Genomic DNA, 16,716 nt, shown 5'->3' on the forward strand with positions numbered 1-16,716 from the left:
TCATTGATAAATAGTAAAATCAGAGTAGTAATACTTAATTTACTGCTAAGAAATTGTTTATTGTAAAGTTGCATTGATGTTTACAAACCTGTTCAAGGTTAATAAGCTCAAGTTTAATCAACTATACATTTACCTTTTAATAATGATGGTTAATATTACCAGCGGGCTATGATTTACAAAATCAACATAATATTATAAGTGGGAAGTAGGGTCATTTGTTCATAAGCTGACACACATCTCCTTTTTGCAACCAGTACAGTTACCCCAGCTGGCCGATAGAAAGAATCCGGTTTTAGGCCCTTTTGCCTAAGATGCTCCATCCACTATTTCATACATACACAGTAAATGTTCATCGTTTAACCAGAGCCAGAACCACACCTTAGCCATGGTTCAGCTCTTGTGTGATGTCTTACTATGTAAATGCAATACTTTGATCTCATCACTCCCCACCACCTATGCACAAAGGCCAAGCCTTGCATATCAGGGAGTGGAGAGTGACAATAACTTTCCCCTGGTAGAACATAAACTCTACATGTGGATGCTTGGGCAAAGGTGGGGCTTATGAGGTGCTTTATGAACACCAGGGTTGTGGTGGCAGTAATAGCAACAACTGACATGACTTAATAGTGGCGAGCGAAGGCATAGCAGCAAACAAGTAAGCGGAGTGCTGCTGGCTTAAGTTTGGCACCATTATCAAGAGGGTGTGTCAGTGTTACATTAAGAGTAGCAGCGGCCTCAACATGGATGTCCAAGCTAGCTTTTAGGCTATGCTTTCTTTTGTCATACGCCATAACCATGGCCCTTCCTTAACCTTAACAATTCCATAGTAGTTGCACAGAGATGTTGTATGAAGTTATTCATTAAAATGTGTTAAATTTGTACATAAAGAAACATTGTTGAACATAAGATCACAGAATTGTCACACAGCAACATTTTTGTCATGTGATTATGTTATTAAAAAGTAAGATATGGTATTATGATACTCTGCAATGGTTCTCTATAGAGGTATTCTTGAGATTAATGCGCAAACTAAAACTGAATGATAACAATGCTGCACCAAAACAAAAACCTTAGGCTGTGCTATCAGAACCCTACAGCACCTTCGGGCCCCCATCATTAACAGTCTCACTACTCAAGCTCACCTTAAAATCCACCACAATCCATTAAAAGAGCAACATGCCAGCCTTTCAATAGCAGTCAAACCTTTCCTTCTTCCCCGATAAGACTTGATGACTGTCTACTAAGTCAACTAAACTAACACTGGTTAAATGGTGGCCTGACATTCAACAGTAACAGTTGTGGAAATGCATTAATTGCCAGTATATGTGTTCAATAAAGACGGAACTTCAAAAGTGAAACCATGAGATTGAAAGAGTCTAAGCAGCCCTCTAATCAAATAGCCTCAGCTCATTACATTGTAAAACAATCAGTCCACAGAGAGTTAAACTCCACTTTCTCAATATGTTGAGGAGTGACATATTGAGATCACATCAATATTGCATTGGCTATTATTAAAATTCATATTATGGAGGATGGAGTGTGTGTGTGTGTGTGTGTGGGGGGGGGGGGGGGGGGGGATCTTTATTTGGCAAATCAATTAGTCTGTGTTTCATGTGATAGACTGAATATCATCCTCCTCTGGGCGAGGAGCCTGTTTCTGGAAAGATTAAAAGCAGCAGGAGAATGTGACATTTATTTGAGGACTAAATTGTCTATTTGTGACTTCATCATTATCATCGATTGATTTACAGATTACTACCAAATGATGCAGTGATGAGGGTTTTGTCTTTATATAGAGTAGTCATACACACTAATGAACTTTGCTCTCAAGTTAATAGCCCTGGCACGGGTAACGTTCCCTTCAACTGCATTGGGTGTGTCATGAATATTCAGCTTGATGTGTTAAACTTTGATTGAGGCATTGTGAGTACACCTTGGACAGCCAACTGTAATACATCCATGGAGTACACCTCCTGACTAGGTCAGTGCATCGTCTCCAGAGTCTGCGGGTTACTGATGGTCAGCAACAGAATATTTCTCTGTCCTGCAGTATTGAAGAACACCACTCATGCTAGAGTTGTACAAATATGTCAGGAATTCCACTTCTATAGACTGAATCGCCGGGACATCTTACATCAGCTGTTACCCCATTTTTGGGTAGACAACTGTCAATTGATTACCATTAGGGAAAAACACGAAAACACCAAAGTTGTATATCTCTGTTGTCATTTTCAGCTGCAAATCTAACATGTAATGGTTCATAGTTTAACAAAGTCACCTATATATATATATATATATATATATATATATATATATATATATATATATATATATATATATCCTAAAGTAAATACAGTCTTCAAACTAACACTTGTGAAAGTGTTGTTTATGACATATGAAGGCACCAAATATGCATTTACGATGAATTACAGTATATGCATACACATAACATTGTAAACAAATAATGCAATTGTTCTATTCATTTTCATGATGCAGGATGACATGGAATTGGTTCAACAAGACGCAGAATATACTGTAAATAAAGCAATGTAAATGTACAGAGATGTTTCTCGGTGTGATTGCCCCCTGTACTGTCTAGAAGATGTGCAATTAGGTGAATGTGATTTGGTTAATGCAGAGATGTGAAACTTTGTTCATTTTGTCAGTGAAATTCTGCTGCGGTTCAATACAGCTCATTACATTTAATTAGCTCTACCTTATTTGTCCATTAGCGAGAGCTTTACCAATACTGCTGCTCTGTTTTAACAACCATACGAGTTGCCTATAACACTTGAGACTACTGTCACTGAACTAGAGGCAAAGCTAAATATCAGTTTCAGTAAGGCACCTGGCAGCTGAATGCCACTCACTGCAGATGTCAAAGATATTTGCACAATATTTGGACTATTCAGGAGGAAATCAGCATGCTGACCAAAACCTAATCAAATCCTCTGTGAATTCCAACCAACTCAGCTCTCATACATTTGAATGAATGCAATTTGTCCCTGGCAATGACATACAATTTACAGTCAGTCTGTGTTTTCATCTGACCCAACTTGTCCTTCACAGTGCCCTGGGATTCTCAACCTATAAAAAAGGTATTATTATCCTGAGCTTGTGACGTAGTTTGACAGAATATTCTACGAGGACTCTGTGCCAGGCATCGGTCCTAAGGGGAATGTCATGGCCCTAACCTCATCTCCTGCTATCATTGGCTCTGCGAGAGCTGTTCACATGCACCAGGAAGCAAAGCAGAAATGAGGAGAATCATGGGGGATCAAACAAAAGACGGCTTGGAGGCAGGAAAGAAGGAAGGAGAGAAGTAGTGGAGAAAGGGAGGAAATAATGCACAAATGACAGAAGGATGGAAGGATGAAAGAAAGGAGAAAAACATGGAAGGAGAAAATGGAAAATGAAGAAACACATGGGAAAGCCGAGTTAGGATGAAGGAACAAAAGGAGAGAGCAGGAAGAGAAGGAAGAAACCAAAGACAGGAGGAAAGAAAGAAGGAAGGAAGAAACCAAAGGCAGGAGAGAGAAGAAGGAACAAGGCAAAAAAAGAAAGAAATAAAATGCAAGAAGGAAGGAAGGAAAAAGGGAAGGAATACAAGACAAAAGTGTGAGAAAGAACAGAACAAAACACGGATGATGGAGGAAGAAAAAGGAAAAATGGGAAGAAGCAGGTAAAGAAGGAATAAACAAAAGTGAGGAGGAAGAGAAAAAGGAGAGATGGAACAATTGCCAGGAGGGAGAACAAAAAGACTAAATGTTTGGATAGGGAGGAAGAAAAGGTAGAAGAAAAGGAAGACAGGAAAGTACACGGAAAAGAAGAATTAAGAAAAGAAGGAAGGAAGGAAGGAAGGAAGGAAGGAAGGAAGAAAGAAAGAAAGGAAGGAAGGAACAAGAAAAGGTCTGGTCTGATTGATTCCGGTTGGAATTCCGGCTGTCTGTGATGAATCCCTCCTTTTTAACACTGCCTGAATATAGATGAAAAAGCCTGTCTGGTCAACTCTCCTTGAAAATAAAGAAGAAAGGAAAGACGAAAAACAGTCAAAACTGAAGTAAGCAAGAAGTATCGATGCCCTCAAGATCAAGAAGTTTACTTTCCGTTCACTCTTCAAAGCAACTTCGATTAAACTAATCAACCTGTAGTGCAGTCACAACAATGAGCGATTCCATTCGTCTGATGCCCGGCGCTGACACATGTGGGCTGAGGAACTACTCTGTTAACATGACAAGTCAAGGAAGCTTTGAACCACTGACATGAGTCAAAAACGCTTTTTGAAAGTGACACTGATGTTTATATAAAAATGGGGAGACATCCAGTCACCTTTCTTTTTAAATATACTGCAAACGCAACACTGCAGTATGCATGCTGCGGTAACTGTGGTTGGCAGCATTCAGCGAAGGTCACAAGTGGCTTTCTCTTATTATGCAATTAACCTAGTTTCCTAGTGAAGCCGCAATCTATGGGGAAGCAATTAAAATCCAAATTCTTCCCAGTGTGTGGACTTCACAGGGAAAAAAAAAACCTTGGACAGCCCAACAAAGCGAATGGAAATGTTGAATAGTGATTTCTTTAGATATATGACATTTTAAAAAAGAGATGAAGGACAGGGTGAACGACAGAGGAAGCAGGAGAAAGAGAGGAGGGAGAGAGCAAAGAGGGAAGGAAGGGAGGACAGAGACGTCTGGGAATTGTCAATTAACTCTTCCATCTCAACCAAGATTTTCTTAAAAAATCTGTTTTTCTGTGTTAGATGTCGGATTCCTCATTCATTCTCCAATATTTGTTCATGAAGGTGGTGCAGCTCATGCATAATATCTTATCAACTCACTGAACTCCTCTGAATATGAACACAGCCAATTGAAAAGAAGATGCTCCCTCCATCTATTTATTTGTTCTCAAACCTGTGTGTGTGTGCGTGTGTGTGTGTGTGTGTGCACATGTGCATGTGTGTGTGTGCGTGAGTGAGTGCACTGTGTACTGACCTTGGATTCCTCCTGCAGGCAGCAAACAATCCCAAGTCCTTCCCCTCCTCCCACAGATGAACGTTGCAAGGTGTCGACTGTGTGTGTGTGTGTGTGTGTTCACTCTTTCACCTGCAGGAAAACAAAGAGGAGAGGCAGAGAGAGGAGAGGATGAGAAACAGGACTGATCTTGGACATTTGTGTGGCATGTAAGACTCATTCTCTCAGTCTCATTCTCTTAGGACATCTTTATTTCCAAGGGAATGTGGAGAAAATCAACCTTATAACAAAGTTCTACAATGTTTTTGTGCCTAATGTGGCGACAAATGTCTGAATTTTGCTGTAAGGCTATCAAATTAGAGAAGGTCCAGCATTAACTAAAACACTACATTTTGAGAGGTATATAGTCACTCAACTAGTTCACAACACAGCTCTCTCTGTGTATGAATTCAATAAACGAGATACAAAGAGTTGGGTGAGTTTGAGAGAATCTGGAGAGTGTATTTGTGAACTTTGGACCAAACTGGGCAAGCTGTTTCCTCCTGTATCCAGCACGTATGCTAACGTGAGCTATGTTACTATGTTACTGATCTTATCATTTAATTTTTGTTGACAAAAATGGTAATTTTAAGTAAACCCATGACCTTATCATAAACTTAACGTCACTAGTTTTTGTACCGTTATTAGTGTTGCACCCACAATAGGTAGTTTGGTTACATAGTTCCAGGCATCAAACAGCAGCTAGCTTAGCTGGATTTCGATTGTAAAGAGAACTCAACTCACCGCTCTCGATTACCGAGTGCAGTAGAGTTCCGCAGCTCAAGGATGAAAATGTATAATTATTACTCCATGGAAATACAATCAAAGTTCATATGTGCCTTGCCTTACAGTTATTGTCGAGAGCGGATGGGGAAAAGAACGGAATTGAGCATTTCTAACTGCACTCGGGAATCAATGCATCGGGCTTCCCCACAAGAGGACGCTGTTGCAGGAGAGTGCTGAGTTGTGTTCTCTTTACAACAGGAATACGATGAAGCTAGCTGCTGTTTGATGCCTCAAACTATGTGCTGGGACCCTATTTGTACTGTTGCTGAAGTTTAGTGCTGTTCTGAGCATTATTTGTGGCTTTTTGTGTCTGTTTCTTGTTGGAGGCATAGACTGCAGTGTATTGTTATCGTGTGGTCTTTTTCTGAGGTTGCTAAAACTACATAAGCTAGCGGTCGGAAAACTTGATCTCTCGAGGGGGTGTCTTACTTGGTGTCACATTGTGTTAAACCATGGATTGACTTACATTGGAATATACCTTTAAATGAAGCAGGTACATTTTTACATTACAGTATTTTCTAGTGCCCCTTCAATCATCTCAAAAGGCTAAAGTCTAACCTTGAACCCACTGTGCTCCCCAGCAGGTCATGAAATGAGGTTGCCACATCATAGTGCCTAGGGGTCAACATGGTAATTGGGGTTCCTCTTTGTGTCATGCTGACTTTGCAAATCACTTCAACATGTTTCTGGGACAGCAGCCTGCGGCATACATCAGTCAGCCACCAGCCAGCTTCACTTGGAGCTAAGTGTTGTGCCAATTATTGCATGACACCGCCGTCCATATCTGCTCTCATGGAAAATTCATAATTTATGACACATCCTCATTTCTGCCTCTGGGGACCTGAATGCTATAATCCTGCTAAAGTGAGATCTGATTGGGCAGCTGCTATCTCGGTTGCTTCTTTGAAGTCATTTCTTAGAGCGCCCTTATATAGTTTCTATAATGTAGCGCCCAACAGAACAGACATCCAGTGAGCCACAGCCTCAAAATGGCAGCTCCATCTAAAGCTCAGTCTGATCGTGGATGTTGGTGCTGAGATATTTGGAACCTCATGTCTGTTTGTAGACTGAGAGTCAGTCCATTCATCATCCTCTATTCTTTGTGGTCCACCATTTAAAGAATACTCCCCCTGGAATACACATTATCTAAAGACAGAGAGAGAGAGAGATAGAGAGATTTCCTGATTTACTATAACATACACATCAATATATCCATTAGCCTTCAGTCACAGCATTGATTTCAGTTTTTAATAGCAACAGAGTCATCACTTAAATCTTCCTATTATTAACTTTTCACCTCAGTAAGCCTTTGCATGACATGTTGATCTAGTCTCTAACTTTGCATTTGCCTCATTTCTATAGCCAATTCTTTCAGACAATGTATATTTGAATCCATCCATCCAATGCTATTTTAAAAATAAACCTACTGTCAGCGTGACACTTTATCAGCTTTCACAGGATCAAAAGGTTATCAAGAAACAGTGTGTTTCACTGCCTCATTAATTAACATGCAAGTCAGCAATTACCTATGATGTTATAAATCTTCTTGGCAAGCTTTCAAGAGTGGATGGTTTTTAAGTATGCAACACATTCATAGTGCTGCAGCAGTGGTAGTTTGTATGTTGCATGCAGTCTTTTCTGACTAACAGTTTTTCTTTGCCTTCCTTTCATTCCTTCCTAAGTCATTAACACTTGATAACACTCAATAACACCTTTCATCTCCCAGTCAATTTACTTCACAATAACACTTCAGTTTCAAAAGAAAATTGTGTATCAGTCATAATGTGATCTGAACTACAAAGTGATGAATCCTGGTTTGAACTAATGGCAAATAATGTGTCCATTTTATTGGGTATCAAATCAAGCATTAATGCCTAAAAGGTTGGACAAAAACAGCTTTGCATTGTGACTGACTGGGATTTCAACTCCAAACCTTCCTCTGAAGCCCTGCAAGAACTTCTGTAATAGAGCAACATCTGAGGCCATGTTTGATTTTGATGGCTGGAGACAGACTGGGTCTACTTTTTTATGCATTGGGGACTTAAAATGCATTCGCCCACCAGGACTTCTGCTGGGCACCTGCAGCGGCAAATAAACACATCAGCTTGAGTCCATCCCGATCTCTCTCTCTTCTCATATTTTCCAGTCTATTGCATGTCATTCCCCTGCCTCATTTGAGCTTCTCTCCCCTCTTTGCAGGAGACAGTTCTGCAAGTCCATTAGCAAAGAAGTTGGCTGAGAAAGCTGCAAGATTGCACCAATTCTTTCACTTGCTGCTTACTTGTTACTCCCAAAGGTGTTTCAGTAATTCTTTTTCTTCCCTGCCCAGCGAGGGACCAGTGAACTTTAGGTGGAAAACTTTGCTATTAAGAACATCCAATCTAACCGCTCTATTTTTCGCTTCAGAAAAAAAAAAAAAAAAAGAGTAAATGTAAATGTAGGTGGTTTTCACAGGCTTACTGCATTTGCAAGGTCTTATTGGGACATACTGCAGGTGTTGTTTAGCACTACTGGGATAATGGTAGCAGTATAAGGCGCAGCTTGCCTCAAATGAACTACGTTAAATGACATGTCATCGAACCCACCCGACCTAAATGGCCACACTATGATGGAGCAAAAACGCCTGCCTTTGCAGCCTCTTTCTTACTGACAGTCATGGAATGTGACTGAGTTCATTAAGTACAGCACCTCAATTTAATTTTGAGTTGCTTGCACTTTACTTGAGTATTTCCATTTTCTGCAGCTTCATATTTCCATTCAACAAAACTTTGAAGACAAAAAAACAAGCTTATTGTTGGAATCGGGTGTGTTGGAGCAGGTAAAAGTCTGAATATGAAACCAGATAAAAATATAAAAATACTGGTGTGCATTTAAAGGAGAACTTCGGTCGATTTAAACATGCTGATTCATTGCTTAAGCTACCCTTGACTTGCCAGTACAGAAGACGCGAACACATTTGGTCCAACCATTACAGGGATCCATGAACGGAGAGTTAGCATTGACAGCTAACAGCATGGGGTCAGAACTTTACGCTGTGTTCATCTTAACATGCTCCACATCTCACCCCAAAAGTCATGCAACATCAGCAGACACCTTACAACACAGCACTGTAGCGTGTATGACTCAAAATGAATAAAAAAGTAGTTAAAACAGTGTGTTTGTGCAAGGAGTTACATATCGGTTTGTTGACATCCGTGTCCTCCAGTAACTCGACCAAACTGGTATATCCATCGAGTGTGCACTTAACAGGCTTAACAGGCTATTGTAAGGCTCATGGCTCATGACAGGCTGTAACATGGACATGTACATTATGAACAGAGAAATGCTGGAATATGTTTCCTTCTCCACCAGTGAGGGAGTAAGTGCACGCTCAACAGATTGACTAAAGCCCTCAGGTGTAAAGGAACGTATCTTGGCCACCCTCTGCGTTTTTCCCACCATCCACCGTTGAGAAAATACATCTGCGAGCCGTGGAAACTAGGCTGCTACAGTGAGCTACAGCAACAGAGAACACTGATAAAACTCTGAGCGGTGGATACAAGATTGAACATCTGTGAATGGGTCACTATGAAATAGAAAGAGACCTAGAAAGTAGGTCCACTGGTCCCCCAGATTAGTCAACATGAATCATACATGTCCTCCATCTGAGAGCATTATATGTAAGTCCATAGCTGTCCAAGCCTGCTCTTTCAAACTGCTAGGATTTTGGCTGAGACAGATAAACCTGCTTATGGATTTACTGTGTTCCTGGACATCTGTGGATCAAAGGTACATTTTCATGATGGCTGCCATCAAGGCTTTACTACTTGTCTCCACAGCCAGCCATGAACATTGATAATGATGCATGCAGGGTTTAATGTGATTTCCATGTTCTGCTTGTCAGTGTTACCTGACAAAAGCCTGTGGACTCATTTAGATCATGCACCCTACAAATCTGTGACTGTGAGAGTAGAGACAGGCTCCAAGCAATTACTAATTGATAAATGGAAATATTTTCCTCAAGTCTATGCTGAGAGGAAAGTTTCTGACAGGTCTTGTCGCAAGTGCAAAGCTAAAGAACACAGTAAACTCAATTTACAGCTTATTATTTATAAACAGCCTTTTATAAAAAGCCTTTGCTTGTGACTTCACTGTACAGGGGTTGTTTAAAGAAGTTATTGAGAGCTTGGACCAAGGTTCAAACTCCTCTCATACTTGACCTATGCTCATCTCTCTCACACTCTCTGTCTCAAACTACAGTATTACCTCCTTGCGATGGTTGATAGGGTTGAGCATGATCTCAGAGATCTTTCAGTCCTTGAAACATTAATCTGGTACAAATGATGTACATTTACCAGTTCCATCCAAGAAAAATGTGTCAGTATTAGATAGCTGAAGTAACTGATTCAAGTATTAAAAAAGGCTAAGTCATTTTTTTTCTCAAAACTCAAAACTGCAGCTTTAAATAAGCAACTTCTGATTAATCATGCCCACTTCCAATTTAAGCATCACCCATTTCTGATTAAAGCTCCATCTATCCTGAGCACTGACTGACACAAAACATTTAGTTGGGTGAACGGATACAGATAATGGTGTAGCCATATATATATATATATATATATATATATATATATATATATATATATATATATATATATATATATATATATATATATATATATATATATATATATATATATATGCCACGTAAACATGTTAACAACATGCAAATTAACATAATATACATACAAATATGATTTATAATTAAGAAGAACACCTTGCAGAGTCATGTCAGCATGATACCATTTATATATGATATGCCATCAGTTAATTACCAATTAATTTCATCTTGAAACTTGATTGCACATACTGTTTACAAGGGAAACATGCTGTGTCACTTTTACGTTAATCTTTCTGATTATCAGTTGTGCAAAGGGGAAATAAGTCAGTTCTTTATATTACAGGTGTAGGTCCATACAGGATTATACACTGTTTCAGGGCTGACCTTTATTCTTTAAAGCATTGCCGTTGTAATTGACATCCAAATCAGTATTCAGAAACCCCACCCTGGGCATTTACTGATTAGTTACAAGTTACAAATAATCAGCCCTGTGCTGTGCAACAGAGACTGGTCATGTACTGTTGATTGAGCAGAGCCACTTGATATTGTCACATTTGCAATAAATCATCTCACACTGTTTTTCTATGTTACAACATAGCAAATGCCCAGTCGATGGGGCAAAAGCCATTGCAATGCAGAGAAACACAGCACGCTACTCATCTGGAAATGTGATCTTCTCTGGTTTCTTTGCAACTCTGAATCAAGATGTAGTGTAGAAAGTGTGAGTAAAAGTAAAGGAACAGTAAGTAACAGTGACAGTTGAACAGTAGTACAGTAGTACAGCTATGATGGTAAAATGTGTAATTTGTCCGCTGCCTACAGTCCCTACAGATTACTGATCACTTATGTTCCATGAGGTAGTTTTGCTTTCACAAATGTGACCACAACCAACCCTATTAGAAGCATAAAATATTCAGGGGTTATTGCCACTGAAGCGCCAAAGCCCCAAAAATGGCATTTGTGACAGCTCTCTAATGAATTTGCTCCATTTCAGGGAAGTAAGGTCCACAGGGGAAAGAGACATGAGGTCAAACAGTCATACGAGTTGTAAACAAGCTATTGAGCCAGATTAGCCTCCAATTTATTTGGATAAAGAACTAACAGAGTGCGTGCTTGAAGCATTGCTAATATTATTTTTATTCTTTACATAAACCTTGAGTCGCACAACTAAAAGTGCAGTAGGTCTGTAAACGGTGACAGACGTTCACAGAATACATTACGGATCATGATGGTTTTTATTTTCTCTTTCAAATAATCTGATTAACCAGGTGGTATTTGCCCAGATTTGGCTGAATCTATGTTAAGATCCAATACATGAGACTTTGCTAACAAGCTGAATCGATGCCTGTAATTTATTTATTCATTACCATCATTATTTTCTATTTTTATTTTTACTATTTGCTAGTAACAGCAGAAGCAACAAAGCACGCTGTTAGTTTGACAAGTCCTTGCATTATCTGAACAAAATCTAACGCTCATCGGAAGCCTACTCTAAGCTCTACTAAAACTGAAAAGTTAGAACACGTCCCATTATTCAACTTTGATGGTCTCAGTGTATTTCGTGTATGTCGGACAGACTTCAGTGTCTTCTGCAATTTTTCAACAATGCTGCAACAGCGCTTTAGCTTACGCCCACTGGAACTGAGTGAAGTCAACAATATACAATTGAGACATACATTTTAATGGTCGTGCGCCTTTCTCTGTCCTCATTACAGAGATACCAAGAATCCATATGCCCGAGTCCCAATTAAATTTGCATTAGCACATGAATGTAAATCCAGCAGTAACAGAGGGGGACGCATGCATGCAAACGCAGACATAATTCACTCTATTGACACCATTCTTTTAACCGCGCACACAGACAACAAAATCCATCCACGTCTCTCAGCACAGCACACAGTAATCGTATTGGATCTGAGTGCCTGCTTGTGACTTTCTCTGCACGTGAGATTTAAGTCATGTGCATGGCTCTCATTAAGCTAATTCAAGGCTTTACTCTGTGACCAGCTTTAAATCCCAAGCTTAAGAACACTACGTAGCACAAAGAGGTAACGAGGGGTGAATCTACTTTGTGATGCCACAAAAATGCCTCCCTGGGTCCTGCCAGCATCTTAATAAGGCCGGCCTTTATTCACCTAGCATTGGCAGTGAAAGGTGCCAGGACCCAGCAGCCACCTGTTTATGCCCATAGGTGGCTGTGGATAAGAGGAAATGTGCCTTCTGCTCTCTCTGGTCGGAAGTCAACAGCCTCCTATTGTGCTTAATCCGTCCAGTGGAAAGTCCACAAGTAGACTTTCCAGACAAGGCTTCGTTATCATAGGAACGCCTCATCTTCTATGTTTCATTTGCTTTCTTGGCACTATTTAGTCCAACCTCTAAACACTGCAGGTGCATACTTGCTGCTTTTTTCCCTTTTCTTTTCTCGTTTTCACTCAGCTTTTCCTTCAGGCAACCCAAATTGAGCAAAGCTTGGCAGTCAGAAAAGCAATTTGTTAACGGACTGTGGAGTGCTCTCATCTAATGTTTCATTAAATTATCCCTATTCACTCGCCTCTAGTCTGTAGTAAAGCCTCTTATAGTGACACTGGGATTTCCAGCAGCGGGCCGAGGTCAGTTGGAATCTGATATTCTTTCTGTGGTAAGACAATGTTTCGGAGCCACTCCAGCTGGGGTTGTCAGGGTCAAGGCTTTGGTGTTGCCATCATATGTGACACTGTGTCCTTCCAGCTCCCCGCTACAGGCTGGCACAGGCAATTACAGAACTGACAGCAGCACAAATTCCACGGCATACACGTCTTTGTTGTATCACACATCAATATTCTGTTGCACATAATTATTTCAAGATCACTGTATGTTCCTTGTGGGAGAGAAGGCTTCATGTTTTAATGTGGCACAGCCAGTGTTATGCTGTCACATACTGACATACAGACACACGCCTTGAGAGTGTGAGGATAAACAATTCACCTTCTCCAGATCTGAACCACTACATTAGCCCATTCCTTAAATGTGACAACCTAATGCCAATAAGTACCCTGCACTTAACCGCCAACATGTAAGTGTGCATTTTTCAAGAGCAACATGTCACCCAACAATGCTGCTGGAGGTTAAAATTTAGCAATAACTACCTGCCCTCTTTATTGTATTATTGTCCGCTGCTGGTCCTCTCCCTCGAGGCACATCCATTAGCATCTTAAAGACTGGAGAGCTGCTATTGCTAACATAGCTGCAGCATGTCCTTGGGCTGTTGTTTGTGTTTCCTAGAGTTTACTTATCAAAAACAGAAAATGCTTCCATAAGGCCCGAAGCAAACTGTTTTCTCAGGGGGGCGAAAAGCACAAAATGCATCATGTAGCTACAGCATTATTCCTGGAGCATGTTTAATCTGTAATGGACTTCTGCTACTAACTACCTGTTTGGCAGTCCCATGTGGGTCATGTGATGTCCTGTAACTCAAATATGTTTGGAGAAGACCAATCAATTTGTGGTACATTATAAACTTTTGTAGCAGATTTACCGACATGTTCTTTTCACATCAATTTCCGTTGATGGCGCCGAATGGCAGTCACTTTATACTATGCATGCAACACTGTCAGCCCAAATCAGTGAATTTGCAATGAGAGGTGCAGCCATAATGGATTCTCTCATTTGAAATTAATGAGCTCCCATTGGAGAGTAATGCATTCCATATATGATCCTACATTAGTCTGTGGTCTACGTTGCATGCCTTCCTTACTGTGTCTCTATATTTCAACCTATATTTCTGCACTTTAGTCACTATGTACGCAATGCATATCGGCCTCCTCCGGTGGCATGCATGAAGCTTAGCAGCAGATTCACTACCACACAAATTAAGCAGCTGAAGTATGTCTCACTATCACCCTAACCTGTCAAGAGTAAGCAAGGTAGGCATTGAGGAATATTTCCTAGGATAGTGGCCTCCTTTCTTTGCTGACGGTAGTACCACAACAACAACAATACTTTCTACACTGGTTAACACATGCCACTTTATTGGATGAAGTGCTTAAAGCATGCACAGCAATCCCACTGCCTTTTTTCCCCTCGTTATTCACTGTACAATTACTCAGTGCTCTTTAAACTTCCACCTTCTCATGCAAACAACAAGAGAGAGTAGCAGCCTGACACAAAGACATCAGTAAGAACATTTTGGCTGTGCAACCTTGATATTTCCATAAGCTGAATAACAATGTGTTATGTGCAGGAAACCCTGCTGATTTGCTGCATGTGGACAACGCGTCAATGGTTTACCAAATCAATTGAAAACAAGTTGATGTGTGCGCTGTTCTTTTCCTTTTAAGCATAGAAAAACAAAAGGCTAGCAGATTTCTTTCCATTTCCCACTGTTGTTGGATGAATGGATTCACATTATTATGTAATTTGGCTTGATAATGATAACAAAAAAAAAAAAAAAAGCCTGCAAACATAACTGAAAACACTTCACTCTGTCTGACTGGTTATTTTTTGCCCTAAGCAATATTGTCTGTTTTTCCTTTTGAAAGTTTTCTTTGAAAGGCAGCCAACGCCAAGTGAGCCCTAGCAGTGAGTGCCCTTTGAATCATACTCCTCCTGCCTACTGCTTCCTTGTATCTTCTGACCTTCTGTCAATACAGGAGTCATTGCTTATGTATGGACTTGGCAGGCTGGACACTTCAACAGTTGTCTTGCTCTGGGAAATGAGTGATAGTATGGAGCCTTGGTCAAGGAAATTAATGCCCATCTGCAAGGTGGGCCTTTGAATTTCGTTAGCTTGGACAGGCTTCTGCCTCTGAAAGGATTAAAACATCTCCTAGGACAAGGTAAAAGCAGTTTAGTAAAGACTGATCAATAGCCAATGTTTCCTAAATCCCTAAACACTACCTAAATACTAAAACGAACCTAATTATTAGATCTTTTATTAAAACTGAAATCCCTGGCTTGCAGGCTCACAATGCAATCTCGTACTTATCAGCCTGTAAAGTGTAAGATTATTGGCAACCCATGTGGACGCCACCCACATGGATGGCATCTGTTGCTACATTTCACACAGTCACACTGTTTAGCCTGACCAGACATCCTAGGAAAATTTAATTTAATCATTATCATTCTTGGATTCACTTAAAGTAAATGGTTGATCAATAATTGACTTTTTTTTTCCTTTGGAAAGCACTCTAAAAAGGTGTAAATGTCAATTTGCACAGGAGGATCTTCCCCATGAGACAGAGTTAGGGCAAGAACACACCGACCCAACTGTTGGACGTCTGAAGTGTTTGGGGAGAGTCGGACAAGGTCGGGAACAAATCTGTTCGGTGTGTTCAGCTGCATTGGAAGCTTTTGGAACCGCAAGGATGTTGTCCACTCCGATTCAACAATGAGAAGTCTAAGAAGGTTGGCTATTGGCCGTCTGAGCCATTGGATTCTATGATTGGTCGTGTGCCAGCTGTCTGGCCATTCTGATTGACGGTGTGCTAGCGAATCAAAGTGAAAGACCTAATTTGCCCATTTGTCTTCTTCACGATTTCGGCTATTAATCTGTGACAATTAGCAGTAGCACTGTTTTATAAAGGTGTCAATCACATCAGAAATCCGCTATTAAAATGCAGAGTCTGCAGAACTTCACATGAACCTATTTAATTAGATCACAATTTTAAGAATATTTAAGAAAAGTGTCAAGACAAAGAGACTACATGGATCAAACTGTTCACATAAACAAATACTCTTGATATCGAGGTCAAGATAACCGATAGCATAACTATGGTTTATACCATCACTTTACATCCGGTAACTCAGACTACTGCTCTAAACTGATGGTATGCTGCCTGCCAAGCCCCCTCTAGCTTCTGACCAAGTGCTTGATAATTCCCCTAAGGACTTGGTGTTGACCAAAAACAGAGCTGAAATGAAACTAAGAATAGATTTTACATTTATCCATTGGACAGAGACACACCCACAACTAAAATGTATACAATAATATGCCAATGTTTTGTTGCCATTTAAGCAGCACTTACGTGGCCAAACCTTCGATCAGTATAGGGTTATTTTCCACTCTCCTTATATCCCAACTATGTGTGAAAACCATGCATACTGTCCTGTATGTATCCCTCTCAGTTAATTCGAACACCAGCTGTTAATAAAATATGAAGAAAATATGCTAAAATGGAGAACCTCACGATGAAAAATATGGGGAGAAAAAATCCCAAGTGAATCATTCAACCTCCCTTGCATTAAAAATGCAAACATATTTTTCATTCTGCTTCTGGATATTTTGAAGCCCTGCTGGCTCATAGCTGTAGCCTTGACATTTGTGTGGTTCTGGGATTAAATTTG

General features: G+C 40.2%; 1 protein-coding gene across 3 annotated transcripts in view; it reads right to left on the bottom strand.

Annotated features, from left to right (window-relative positions):
- LOC119034220 (leucine-rich repeat and fibronectin type-III domain-containing protein 2) overlaps nt 1–16,716 on the bottom strand; it is a 133,732-nt gene that overhangs the window by 84,069 nt on the left and 32,947 nt on the right. For all 3 annotated transcript variants that reach the window (XM_037125032.1, XM_037125030.1, XM_037125031.1), the window contains exon 2: nt 4,992–5,102. The gene's annotated coding sequence lies outside the window, so the exon portion shown is untranslated. The remainder of the gene's footprint in view (nt 1–4,991; nt 5,103–16,716) is intronic.

The sequence above is a fragment of the Acanthopagrus latus genome, chromosome 16 (assembly GCF_904848185.1).
Source record: "Acanthopagrus latus isolate v.2019 chromosome 16, fAcaLat1.1, whole genome shotgun sequence".
NCBI lineage: Eukaryota > Metazoa > Chordata > Actinopteri > Spariformes > Sparidae > Acanthopagrus > Acanthopagrus latus.